The 14,586-nt window shown below is 43.7% G+C and overlaps 1 protein-coding gene across 2 annotated transcripts in view; it reads right to left on the bottom strand.

The window, feature by feature from the left end:
- The window catches only part of LOC138520101 (maestro heat-like repeat-containing protein family member 1), a 758,658-nt gene extending 749,606 nt beyond the window's left edge, over nt 1–9,052 (bottom strand). The window contains exon 1 of one of the 2 annotated variants that reach the window (XM_069632611.1): nt 8,981–9,052. The gene's annotated coding sequence lies outside the window, so the exon portion shown is untranslated. The remainder of the gene's footprint in view (nt 1–8,980) is intronic. The other variant, XM_069632612.1, reaches the window with a different exon arrangement.
- Nucleotides 9,053–14,586: the final 5,534 nt, after the last annotated feature.

Below are 14,586 nucleotides of genomic sequence, written 5' to 3'. Positions count from 1 at the left end.
TTTAACAAATAGAAAAAATACCTATCTTTCTCTACCTCTTCAGGGGTTTCCTGATCTAGCCAAAAGATTGGGGAATGTCTGTCATCACTATGAAAGTCCAAATAAAAACTTAACTGTCCTCTGTCTCAAACTCCTACATTAGCCCTGCCACTAATAATATTACATAAACCTAAGATATACCAGGGAAATGGCTCTCTTCTCCTGTAACAAGTAACTTGGGCCCAGAGGGTGTATCTACAAAGTTCATGGAACAGTTCAACTTTCTGCTGTATGAAACAACCAGGAGAATGACTCCCTTTTCCTGGTTCGTAAGGTACCAAGGCCTCTCGATGGGACTAAACCATCTTTAACTTTAGCTTCTAAGTCAAAAACAATTTACATCAGGAGAATATCTTTCATCCTGTGATAGTCTTGATCAGCTCTTACAGCTTGCTCCAAGTGACTTTAGGCAGTTTTCCAAAAACGACACACTCTTTCTTCGCTTGTAGTAGATCTCTCCCTCTATTAGTTATCACATTTGTTTCATAGTGATTCCCAGTACTGAGGCAAAGGGAGATGACTCCTGTGGCTTCTTTCAACTACATTCTTTTTTTTGGAGCTACTATGGCGAGGAGGATGACTCCCGAGGCCTTTCTTACTCTCTTTATCTGTAGTGGAGCCACTTTGATGAGGGAGATTACTCCTGAGGTTTTTTTCAGTTTCAGTAGCTTTGGTGGGGATACTGTGATGACGGAGATCACTCCTGGGGCTTCTTCCTATTTTAGTAGCTTTGGTGGAGCTACTGTGACGGGGGAGATTACTCCCCAGGTTTCTTTCAGTTTCAATAGCTATAGTGGGGCTACTGTAATGACGATCACTCCCAAGGTTTCTTCCAACTCCAGTAGCTTTGGAGGAGCTACTGTGATGAGAAAGATGACTTCAGAGGCTTCGTTCAGTTTCAGTAGCTTTAGTGGGGGTACTGTGATGAAGGAGATCACTCCCAAGGCTTCTTTCAATTTCAGTAGCTTTGGTGCAGCTACCGTGCTGATCACTCTCGATGCTCTGTCCCCTTTCCCCTGTGAGTGTAGTATTTGTATCCCCAATCCCCTACTGGGACTCCTGTATATCCTGTTACCTGACAGTGGCTCGGGATATGTTACTGGTTCTTCCTGAGGTCTTGGAGGTTGGCACTCAACTTTTGTGGCTCTGCTTGAGCTCCTCGCATCTTCTGGGCAGATGGTATTGGCGCTGTTGTCGGACCACTCGGTCCACCTCCAGGAGGTCATGCCACTGTCACCCAGCCTCATGCTTCCATGTCATTCAGTACTCTGCTGGTTTACCAAGGACTCTGGTAGCCTACCGGCAGTGTCTTGGGCAGACTTGCTTCTTTGGAGAGTGTCCTCCTTTCCAGATTCAAATTTCCCGTGTTTGCCTGACTTCAGTTCTGAGGTTCTCCACCATGCCTTCCAGTCGCTTGTCAGTCTTTATGCTTCTTGAAAGGGTCCTCCCCTCTTAAACAATTGCGTAGTCAGCATAACTCTTTCAATCTTCTTCTTCAGAGTATTTTCTTTTCTTTTTTTAATTGGGTATTTCTAATGCGCCTATACAGCAAAGGTGTTTCACAGTGCAACAAGACAAACGGGGGAGGGGGGCAGTGAGGAAGAAAAACAAATGTGTCATTTGGATCATGTAAGTGCAGTAACAAGAAGTGCGAGGGAGAGGAGAGGAAGGGGCCCGTCAGTCAGGGCAGAAAAGGGCCCATTTTTTAGGCGAGTGCTAAGGGGAGGCCAGGTGGGCAAGTGTCAGGGAGTGCAAGGGAAAGAAGCTCCTATGCTAAGTGCGAGGGACAGGACTGGAAGGGGTCAATGGGGAGCAGGCCCAGCCAATCGAATTCAGAGGGAGGGAGCCCTGGAAGAGCAAGTGCAGGTTAGGTATGGGTCAGGAGAGTCCAAGTTGTCAGGCTGAGAGGATCCCTTTGTCCGCGGAAGCTGCTGAACCACCAACAATCCGCCTGAAATGTAATTCTCAGAGCTAAATAAAACTCAGCTCTGTTAACTACAACCCTAAGGGAAAGGGGGAAGTGGATAACATCAAAACTCCAGGTTGATGGCTTCAGGACTAGCCGATGCTGAACTTGCAGTGAGTACATAAAAAGACACAAATCCTCACATTACTTACTTAACCACGTGATGTTAAAGACTTTCAATCCATAACTAAAGTGTAAAGAATCATACCTGATTCTTCTCCTAAAATTTCTTAGAGAAGACTGCTGAAGTTGCTGAAAATCTTTCTACCTCTTTACTTGAGTCTCTTGAAATCAGCAGCAACTTCCTTATTTTTAGCAAACCTGGAAAGACTTGACCTTTGTCTTTTTAAACTGAATATAGTTCCAGTAAAGATTGTCTTTAATGAATTCTGTTCTTCCTTATTTTTTTTTTGAGTTCAAAACAAGTTCCCACTGTGACAGAGTATGTGGATTCTTGAAGAACGCGCGCACAATAAACACACGCGCTGAAGATCACCCGCGCTGAAGAACACACGCTATGAAGAATCCACGCGCTGAAATCCACACGCGCTGAAAAGCGTCTGTGCTAGATAACACACACGCTGGAAAAAATACCTGCGATGAAGAACACGCGCTTAAAAAGCACACACGCTGGGAAAACACACGCGTTGAAGATTCCGCGAGCCAAAAAACACACGCGCTTAAAAAGCACACGCGCTGGGAAAACACACGCGCTGAAGATTCCGCGAGCCAAAGAACACACGCGCTGAAAATCCCTCCCGCTGAAGAACACACACGCGGCCAAACTCTCACGCTAAAGAATACCCGCGCTTGGAACATTCACGCAAAGAACACACGCGCTCGAAAACACACGTGCCAGAAAACAAATGTACTGTAGATCCGGTGCGCTGAAGAACTTGCGTACTGGAAATTCCATAGCAATCTCTGACACGCACACGCGCTGAAGAAAACTAGTAGCAGTAGAGGAGGTTATGCACGCGCAGGACATTAACCGCGCGCCTAAGGTAAACACGTCACACGCGTTACGAACGAAGCGTTCACAAGTCAAATCTTGCGCTTACTTTAAAGACGAACGCCAAAGTTCACGCACTCGAATAAACAGTTCAGAGTTACAATTCAAAGCACACATTTTACGTTTTCTCACTTGAAATGAGTCTAGATGAATTGCTAAGCAATAGTTTCAAAATCCAAATTAAAGTCACTTATCTCTTGAATGAATCTTCAATGAACTTCTGGATTTCCAGTCTCTAAATCATTTTTCTGACAAACTAGGTTCTTCTCCTGAAACCCCAGAAGAGTAGCCACTCGACTGCTAGGGCCAGAAAGTTTAAATCAACAAGGCCCATGTCTTCAGCAGGAGCAGCTACTACACGCGACCTCTCAGCTGGGGCTATGATGATGAAAGGCAGAGAGTGACAGTTTAGAATGTTCATTGCTGTCCTGCTGTGCTCTCTAGCCAATCAGAGCTGTTATTGAGAAACTCCATCTTGCCTTGGGCTAGAACCAGGATTCTGTATTAAGAAGTTAAGGCCAAATAGAAAACTTCCTACCTACACAGACGAAACTAAAAACCTCTAATAAAGGGGTAATATAATAATAAAATAAAGCTGACAGTAATAATAAAGGAGGAGACCTGACATAAGTGCAGGGGTATGCTGGTCGAGGAGAGCCTGGTTCCGTGTATGAATTAGAAGGAACCAGGCAGCCAGTCAAAAGGAGGCAGAGGGGTACATTAGCAGGGGAGGGGGACAGTGAAGGAGGAAAAGAAAAGGAGGGTCTTGGGAAGCTTCCTGAAATTAAGGAGATCTGGCTCAAGTCTGAGAGGGGCAGTTTTGAGAAGGTGTAATGTTAGGTGTTATAAAAAGAAGGAATGTAACATCACAATAGTACACAGTAGCATTACCAGATGGAGTCTCAAGAATTAGATGGTTGGGAGTTACATCATGGAATGGGAGTCCTTGCCCCATGAGTGGAGGCTCTCGCTGTGCAGTCCTCCCTCATATTGCCACCCCTAGGGGGAGTATCGGATAGTGGCCTCACCTCCCTAGCCTCACAGGGAAGGGCTCCCCCCTGGAGAAAAGTGATGTGATCCCGCGATTCGTCACACCACCTGAAAGATGACAAAGGGGGCAAACCTCTTTGAAAGGCATACGTGGTGACAGGATCCATGGTAGAATGGGCCTGTGACTATAAAAGGCACCTCTTTCAGCCATATTGTAGCACTCTAAAATCCAGATAACTATCCACCAGGACAGGACTTGTTTGGTAACAGTTCTGCTGAGCAAAAGAGCTAGTCATCATCCTTCCTTATGTACCTCTCCAAGAGGCATAGTGGCTGAGAGCTAGCTTCAGGTCAATACCAAGAAACCCCTCCTACGCCTTTGATGATTTAGGTGACGGGCTCTTGTAGTGAAAGGGGAACCCGCACCCCCCTGGGGCCAGACCTTGGTGCAATATAACTCCTAATCACCTTACCTCACAAGTAAGAAACTATGCGAGACACAATGAGCTCAGTCTGGAAGAAAGTCACTCACTCAGAAGATTTTATGCTTGCATTTATTTACTACAGTGACTAATTAGAATCAAGCAGCAGTTTTCAATAGTACGGGAATTAAAGTGCAAGCTAAGTAATACGAATTATCAGTCACAGATGAATATGCAATAATTCTTACGCTTCTAGGAATCGTTGATGCTGATACGATAGAATCACACCCAGGACCCACGCCACTCAGTGCCCGGCACCGTTCAGGGGCTGGCCTAGCCCCCGAAGGCCTGCACCCAAGCGGGAATGTGATGTCAGGAGCCTCTGCCCTCTAGTGCTGGCTGGTTGTCCAGGCGCTGTTTCTCTCCGTGCACGCGTCTCACAAACAGCCCAGGAAGAGTCCTCCCCTAACTGGCCCAGGTAAAGTTCTCTTATTAGTGGCTGCACTTCAATCACTATGACGTATCAGCTCTTCGAGAATCTTCTAGACTAAAACCTTCCATGGAGCAAAACATGTTTTTGACTGGAAAGTTACTGCTAGTTTTTGGCTCTCAGGCTCTGTATACGTTGTTGTGGGAAGTGCATTTCTACATTCCTGTGTTATCAGTGCACCTGACTCGCAGAGCGCAGAAGAGAATAGCCGTGCCTGGCTCCTACAAGCTGCACAGGGCTTCATGCAAAACTAGATGTGCATGTCTCGAGAAGGGCCTTCGCAGTTAACCCCTTGCAAGCATGCTGGCTCACTAAGATCGAGAGGCCTGGCTGGTTCATAATTTTCCTCCACACTTCGAATAAGCTCTAAATACATGCAAGATAGCTCAGTAGGTGAATGCAGGTGCAGGTTACTGCAAGTGCCTAGATGCTTTTCACGACAGCACTAGACAGAGCTGTTACTCTTTTAGGGGAGATGTACATCCGAATCTATTAGCATTCCTTGCAGGGTGCTCTCACCAAAAACATGCTTTTAGAATCCGGCTTCAATGACGTGGGGAAAAATCCTCACTGTGCCTGCTCCCCCGCCTATTCCCAGGGGAGAACAAGTCATATGACCTGTTTATATTGGAGGGAAAATAGTCTGAGGGGTTGCTCTAAGGATCAAGATCTTTCCCAACACCTTCTGGCAGAGTCCCCTCGTGTGGGAGTCAGAGGCCTGTCTGCTAAAAGCATCCATTCACTGTACCAGCAAGATGGGCAGCCGTCATAGAGACCTTGTTATCCAGAGATCAGAACCACAGTCCCATCACTTCCCTAAATAGGGGATTTGACCCCAGACTGCCTTTCTTGTTGAGGTAATGCATGACCGCTCTGCTGTCGATAAGATTCAGCAGCCACTTGCCCTACATGGAGGGAAGGAAAGCAATCAGTTCTTGGCTGATGTTCCGAGGTTACAGCAAATTGTATTGCTTTGTTGCTGGTACTATCGGCTACTAAGTGCAAGCTTGTCAGAGAGTAGTCCATGACCAATGTTAGATGAGGTCAAGGGTGCATAACGGCAGGGGCCTGCAAAATTTGGAGCTCCAGATGTTTTGGACTACACTTCCCTTGAACTCTAGCCAGTATAGTCAATTGTGAGAAATTGTGGAAGTTGTAGTGCAAAACATCTGGAGAGCCGAAGGTTGCAGAAATTTGCTGTAGATACTTTCTCCTATGAAAATAAATGTTGTTATTGTGCCCACTCCAGGAGGTACTGTGATACTCTGCTTGAGACCTGTAACATGTCTGTCAAGCTGAGTCCAATATTTACAACAGGTCAATCCCCAATTTTGTTTTACTGGGGAGCTAGTGGTATAACGTGGAAAGAACATAAAGCTAATACATACAACCACAAGCTACCCTTCCTCCTGTTTTGCTACTTAGTAGCCTATACATACCTTTCTGAGCAGTGAAATAGCATCCTAATCTATATACTCAACAGATATCTGAAATAGACCATGTTCAAAAAATCTCTATTTATTTATTACACAACTCTAAAAAAAACTCTTTAAAAACACACAACATAAATCACATATCACATTCTAAAGTGCAATAAGTGTAATTGTGCAAAATAGGGTTAGACCAAGTATCAAGAAAGTGTGCAAATGAACAGAATACAGTACAACGTTCAACCACTATTCAAACATTGCTCTCAGGGAGTGGCATAGCGTATCCAAGAGCAATCTTTGTGTACTATTACAAACAATGTAGTAAGGTCCATTACACAAGTATGTCCCTATTGCTTTAATTTTCACCTAACTCTCACTTTCTTTTCATTGCTTGGCGTGATATTCACTTCTCTTCAGGATTTGTGTTGTTCAATATCCCTCTTTTAACTAACATAGGGTGTACTCTTGGTATAATGTTGACACACCGCATTTCTTGCCTTTTCTGAAGGGATTCGCCCATCTGTTGCGATCCCCTTAAAATTCCTCATAGGCCTTATAACATTATTCAATTGAGATCCAAGATCTTCTCTAACCCATTCAGGTGGTTTCTTATTGCGTAGTTATACAGGGGAGAACATTTTCAGTTCTTCTAGACACAAACACACAGTATCATCTTCCGTTCATTTTCATTATACATTGGGTAGGATATCTACCATCTTGTACCCAATTGTCTCCATCACGGGGTCTCAGTCATAATATTATGTGTCCGGTATCCAAGCTTCCTCCTCTACCTTGATGAACCATAATGACAAGTATTCGTTGGAGTGATCTTATGTGACTATTGGGCCTCGGTCACCACAAAAATGCAGGATGCCATCAGACACAGAAAAGTTAAGGCAGGGACTTGGCTTCAGTTCTGAAGAGCTGGACAAGCAAAGCAATGTTCACCACCCTCTCCTCCAGAGAGAAATAACAGCCAAAGCATGTATTCAGAGAAATCTCTATGAGCTGGAGTGATTAGGATGGCGTGATCTGACATGTATTTAATTTGAGGGAGAAGCCAAAGCTCTGCAGAAGATCAGAGATGGTGGTGCAGGTAGGCCATCAACAGATCCGAGGTGTGGGCTCGAATTAGCCTCTGTCTTCCAGGAAGAGGAAGAAGTAAATCCTGTCTTCATTAAATGCACAGCGCTTGGGGCTGAGGTAAGGTAGAAGAGCAGGACCTTAAATTGGTAATAGGTGATCCCAACCAGGAACTTCGTGTGTTTCCGAGGGATTGGCACATGGAAGTTCAAGGGCTTGAAGTATCTGGGCCTCAGTTCTAGGATAGAACTATAAACCTACTCTTTTAGCCCCAACAAATAAAAAGGAGTACCAATCTTTCAGGGTGGGCACCAGTTATTTAGCAATCTTTGCTAGGAGCTGCAGGAGCTCAACTCAAAAAAGGGGATCTGTGGAGTGTAGGTTGAAGGAGAGAGGATGGATCCGGAGGGTGTTGGAGGAACGGTAGGCAATATCCCTTTCACATGACCTGTAAAGCTGATAGCACAGAGGTGAAATGGTGCCATTCCGCATCTTGCAGGTCTTGCCTTCTCCCCACTGGAGGAAAGAGTGCAAAGTACTAACAAGAGGTTTTGTGCTGGTGTAGCAATGGGCATAACTGATACATTTAGTTAACTTCTCTGTCTGTATCTTAGTGGGGGAAGTAGCACTCCCATCAGTTTGCCCAAGGGTGCCTGCCCACTGCCCCAGTGGAGAAAGGAGCTAAAGGACAAACAGATTAGCCTTTAAAGAACACAAAGGATGATGAGGCATCAGGCTGTTGAACAGACAAACCCATGGACTTCAATGTAGTGTTAGAGAATTTAAACTATTCTAAATATTCATCCGTTTTGGATCCAAAGAAGTTATCACCATCAAAAGGCATGACAAAGAATTTAGACTGTGCTGTAAAGAAAGGGGTAACCAAATAAATCTCCCACTGACTGCAAGTATGAAAAAAAAGCAAAACAAAACAGATGATGGTTGGAAGGTTTAGCATGAATCGTAACCTTTGGCATCTGACTGGGCAACCCTGCAGACCATGCTCTTCAGCCTGCATAGCCATTACAGAAATATGAACCCTATGCAAATCAGGCTAGTTCCCACCCCAAAAGAGCCGTTTCAACCAGAACTGCATGGCCCCTTCCCTTCCTAACAGGACCACAAGCAACCCCAAACATGTTCTACCCTTATTGGGCGTCATGAGTAAGGAGTAACCTAGCCTTTATATGATTAAAAACCACCCAGGCTCTCTGACATCTGTTCAATTCGTAAACTTCGGACATTCAGACAGACTATTTATTTATTTATATACAGGAGGAAGAATGCTCTATTCATCACAAAGGAACCTGCAATAGATAAGAAATCAGATTTGATGGTAAGCATTGAGCTTCATACAATGGGGTGTGTTTAAGGGATATTCTGACCAGATTGTGGAGGGGAGTAAATGTAACATTCACCTGGGACAATTCAAACGTGGACGTACATGGATACAATGAATAAATAGAGTAAAAAAATGTATGGTTTTAATGTTTGTCAAGTGGTGTGGGACTCTAACAAGCGGAGTTAGTAGAAAACATCATTAATTACCTTATCTGTTTTCCATTAGATGTAGTACCTTCTATGGTGGTTCTCCCTCTAATTGATGACAATCTATGAAAAGAAGCTTCAGGGCTTCTAGCACCAGTTATTCCAGTTCAGTTGTGATGTCACAATGCCTCTTGCTTGAGCCAGCACAGAGCACAATTCCAGCTGTCCCTGAAGCAATTCATTTTCAAATTCCTTTCCTGTAGAATAGTTTTCTGTGACACTTTCCAGCCATTATCTGATGAGTAGCTGTTTGTGGAAGCATGTGTATTTTGTGCACTGCTGGAGAGCAAGAGTCGGCATGGCATTACATCTTTTAAAGGACAACAAAAAAGGGTTTTGCAGGCCTTTTATTAAACTGATTAACATATTTTTGTACAGCACATAAGTGGCTGCATCTTATTTTTTTTTAAACCCAATAGATTCTTTATTTATTATGTTTCAGGAACTAGACGATCTCCTGGATTACATTAAGGAAGGTGGCAGCTATTAATCAAAGGACTTGATGGTGTATGGTCATGTATTATAAGAAATACAATACCCTTGGTTTCATTATGCAATATTTCAATAGCTAGGTTGTCTTTATAAAATGAGCATTTTAAATGGCCAAGGGTAGATTTGACACAACATGAAGAATCTAAAGCAGTAGTGGGGTCTTCTAAATAAAAAATAGAGGGTTTTAGCAGTGTGAACGGTAATGTGGGAATGTCTATGTCAGATGTTAAGTAAGGTTAGATCCGGCCAGAGTGGCTGTGGAGGGGATGAACTTGTGTCATTATCCCAGAGAATCCCCAGGTGGTAAGCCTATAGGCATGGGTTGAGGTGATGTCTGCTCCATGAAGTTTGATCCGCAGGAGCTGCTGACCCCCACAAACGCACAAGAGCATGCTAGTTTTAGCTGGCTGGTAACAGCTACATCTGACACACCCCTCAGAGAAAGGGAAAGCGGATAAAATAAGTAACAACAGACATCCAAACTTCGCTGCTGCGTTGAAATCTTCTGATACAAGAAAACAGACACCGTGAAATCTTACATTTACACAACCATCCCTGGCTTCTCTCAAAGTGTCCTTAATTACCTGGCCTCCTCTTCTGCATTGCCCAAAGGTACATGCTGAACTGGTGGGCACTTTCAGATATCCAATTTGTCCAAACCCTTTCACTAGGCCTTATTCTTCTGGTTTCACTATAGCTCACAGTTCATGTTTCACTCTAATCAACCTTTTCAGTTTTTAACTAATCCTAACTAGTCCCTAATTAACTGACTATTCTTTTAACTGGTTTAGAGTTTGTCTGAAGCTAAAACTAAACTCCTAATGCAGGAGTCAGCATAGGTTGCTTAAATTCCTTTCATCTCACACTCCTTCAACTTGTTTACAGTCGCTTTCCTTTTAGACATGCGTGTAAACAAAGTAGTATTTTGACAAAGTACTTGTTTGGAACATGCACGGTAACAGTTAGGTTATACAACACGTTCCTTTTGGACATGTGCGTCAATAAACAGAGATTTTAGACTAACAAACGTACTTGGAACATGTGCACTGGCTTAGTTTTGAAAGATAGATGTATTGACAACTAGGCCTCATCACGAGTCTGGCGGTAACCCTTAAATGCGGCGGTAGATCATGGCCTTGGCGGATTTCCCCTCAGCTCTGAGCTGGGAGCAAATCCACTGCAAATTTGCTGATTTTCAGTGCTATTACCGCCGGCGGGATATCCACCGGCAGTAATAGCGTGAAAATTCCCCCTTGGGCCCAATGGGGAATGAGAAATTCCCAAATGGGCCCAATGGGGAATGGGAACCAACCGTTCCGTCAAACCCATGATCCAGTGCTATTAGCGCCAGGGGTTTGGTGGTAGCACTAATCTAACTCGTGATGAGGCTCTAGTCTTATGAAACAGCTCCTAACTAGAACTGGGTCAATTTTAAAGAGAATGCTTTAAAACTCTTCACGCTGCTCTCTCGCTGTGTAAGTGCTCAGTCCCTCGCAGACTCCTTAACATGCTACCTGCTCCTAAAACTAAATTGTTATTTCTTCACTGATCAGGCCTGAAAACCTCTGGAGTCTCAGGAAAATGGACCTTCCTGCTTGCCTGTTTTCAATGAAAGGCAGTTTATAATTCTAGCTGAGTGTCCAGGGTCCAAACTCAGCCAATCAACACTCACCTGTCCCTCCACCATCTTGACTTCGCAAACTCTACAGTCTCTGCATCAAAATAGTTAAAGCTTGACCAACAGTGAATGAATAACTTAAAAATCACAACCTTAAACCAGAAAAGCAACGCTCCAGTCAGTGCACTACCCTATGTGGTACCCTGGACCTGACATTACCCCCTCCCCATGGCACTGCCTCAGGGCCTTGTTTCTCAGGAAATTTCTTGTGAAATATGTCAATCAATTGAGGCGCATGCACATCTTGGACCCATTTGCAAGACCTTTCTTTAGGGCCATATCCCTTCCAAGCAATCAAATATTTCAATCTTCCTCCCACATTCCTAGAAACCAGGATTGTCTAAACCACCCACTCTGAGCATTCATTGTCAGACATCAAAGGAGGTATGGGAGTCTTTAACCTGGTTCCTACATGCACTGGCTTAAGTAAACTCACATGAAAAATAGGATGGGTCTGCATACAGCCTTACTGCAACAGGATTAAGTACACATTTAATTTCAAAAGGACCCACACATCTAGGGGTAAATGTGTTCCTTCCCTTTGACTTAAAGTGTTTCATAGACAGCCAGACATTATCCCCTATAGCTTCCCAGTCAAAACTGCACAGCTTTGGAACTCCTTAACCCCCTCCCTGAGGGCAGACCAAACGTACCCCAACAGGCAGAACATCATCAATTGGCTCAAAGAAAATGACCACTAAGGCACTTTAATCACTGTCCTACTATCTCAACTCTTCTTGCACTGTAAATAGACCCCGCTATGTCCACTTGATGTTGATGTTGAACCTCCCTCTGTAATTGTGTAATTGTTATCATGTTTATGCTTAATGTATGTATATACGTTTCAATTGTACTATTGACTGTATGATAATTGTGTAACTCTAAACTGAACATATTCATGTATCCTCTGCGCCCTGATACCCTTGGGTCTGGCGCGCATTACAAATACATAAACAAACAAACAAAAAAACAAACCTCATAAATGGGAGAGACTCTGCATTTCAAATCTTCAAACCTCGTGAAGGTAAACATACCTTTAGAAAAAGCATTCTGAGCATGTTTTAGTCCTGATTTACTCACTAAAAACCTCACCTCTACTGCAGGATTTCCTGAGCCTTCAGAAACTAACCTCCTAAGGAAGTGTGGGTGAAAGCCCTGAGTGCAAAAGAAGGGAATCATTTTAGAGTAATCCTTATCCAGGTTATTGTGAGTAAATTCTGCCAGCCAAACCCAGCCCCTATCGGATTGCAGATAGCATTTAAGGAATTTTTCCAATTCTTGATTAACTCGTTCTACCTGCTCATTGGTCTCAGGGTAATAACCAGAACACACTATAACCTCAATGTCCAACTCCTGACAAAAAGACCTCAAACACTAATAAGCTGTGACCCCCTCCATATGGAATCACTTGAATGAGTAGACTGTTTAACCTAAGCACCGCTTGTAAAATAATTCTGGGCCAACCCACTTGCAGTAACCTTGCCTTTCATTGGCATGAAATGTCTGTCTTTAGTCAATTCATCTATTACTGCCAGTATAGCAGAACAACCTTTGTCCTTTGGAACAGACACAACAAAGTCCACAGAAAAGTATGTCATGGACGTGGAGGAATGCCCGATTTCTCCAATAAACCTTTGGGGTTCCCATTGGCACTCTTGAACCGGGCACAAACCTCACAAGTCTTCACAAAATTGAGAGTGTCAACCATGATGGTATTCTACCAAAATTCCCTCTGAACCAGCTCCAGAGTCTTACGAAAAACCTGGATGTCTAGCCAAAACAGACTCTTGGCAATCCTTGAGGACCCTTTCTCATAGTGCTTTGGCAGGCCAAAATAACCTACTGTTCATAAAAGGTAGACCATCTCGTACCACTCTAGGTGGATAAAGGCAAGCCAACTCTTTGATCTTTTCTGGGGACATTTGCAACTTAATAGTGTGAAGCAAACTTGCCTTTTCATGGACAATAGAAGAAGTGAATAGTTGTTCTGCAATCTGAGGTTCTGTACTTAACTTTGCTTCCTTTTCACTGTCCAGAAACTGGCAAAATAGTGCATCCACCTTCCCATTTAACCTTTTGGGTTTAAAGCTTGCAATAAAATCATACTCATTGAAAGACAATGACCAACGTATTTGCTGATGGGTGAGTTTTTTGGCAGATTTTAAGAAAAGCAATTTGCGGTAGTAGGTCAATACCGTAACAGTATGTTTTGCCCCCATCAAGTAGTAACGTCGCTCCTCAAGAGCCAATTTAATGGCTAGAAGTTCTCGATACTTGATTGTGTAGTTAAGTTTTGCTGAAGAGAATTTCTTGTAGAAAAAGGTTACTGGATGTAGATGTCCGGTTTCCTTGTGCCTCTGGGACAGAACCACCCCTTCAGCCAAATTTGAAGGATCTGCCTCATCAAAAAAAAGTTTTTATGCGCCAGGATGAAGTAAAATTGGTCTGGAAATAAAATGACTTTTGAGTAACAAAAACACTCTTGCTGCATCTGACTCTTGTGAGGGTCATTCAGATATGGTTCTGATGATGTTGTAGATCCTCGGAAAAAATACAAATGCCATCAATATAACCTATGACAAAATGTCTATGAATTCTCTAAGGGCCACCTCATTGCTGAAATACTGGAAGACTGCAGGAGCATTGCATAACCCAAAGGGCATGATATTCGAATAATCCAAACCAAGTCTTGAAAGCAGTTTTCCACTCATCACCTTGTCTCACTCTCCCAAGATGAGCCACGCGTAAATCCTACTTTGAGAAGATCAATTCACCTGAATCCTGTCTAGCATGACTGAGATCATTAGTAATGGGTAAAAAATTGTTATAGTGATCTTGTTTAGGCCACGGTAGTCAATGCATGTGCTCACTGTTCCCTCTTTCTTTTGCACAAATAACAAAGGAGAGACAGCTGGAGACCAAGAATGCCTAATAAACCCCTTTGGCAGGTTTTCAGCTAGGCTTTCTTTTAAATAGTAATTATCCCTCTCCTTAAAAGCATATGCTCTGCTAGAAGGCAGCAAATAACCATGCTCCAGGTCAATCTTCCAATCATAGGGCCGATGTGGTGGACACTCACCTGCCTGTTTTTTTGTCAAAAACATCCCATAAATTTGCATAACAATATGCTAGTAACCCCACTGCCACACCTATGGAATGCGTCTGACTCCCTCTTCAGCCAAACTCATAATACATGTTGAATAGGTGTGGCTTCTGCTCCTAAGACCCTACCTTGGCCTCCCATTTTTCATTCTTGGTTGATTTTGTTTGCCCCCAGCCCCTCTGTTTCTCCCTCCTTTCCCTGACTCCATTTTCGTGTGTGTTCCCTTCCCTCCCGCCTCCCATCCCACCCACCACCCCTGATTGGTCATCCCTCTGGTGTTAGGTGTACCATACCACTCTGTGCTCACACTTACTGCTGAGACACGCACTGAAT

The sequence above is a fragment of the Ambystoma mexicanum genome, chromosome 13 (genome assembly GCF_040938575.1).
Source record: "Ambystoma mexicanum isolate Mex_15411 chromosome 13, UKY_AmexF1_1, whole genome shotgun sequence".
In the NCBI taxonomy this organism is placed as follows: domain Eukaryota; kingdom Metazoa; phylum Chordata; class Amphibia; order Caudata; family Ambystomatidae; genus Ambystoma; species Ambystoma mexicanum.
The sequence above is the reverse complement of the archived record's forward strand: the minus strand, read 5'-3'. Positions and strand labels throughout refer to the sequence as shown.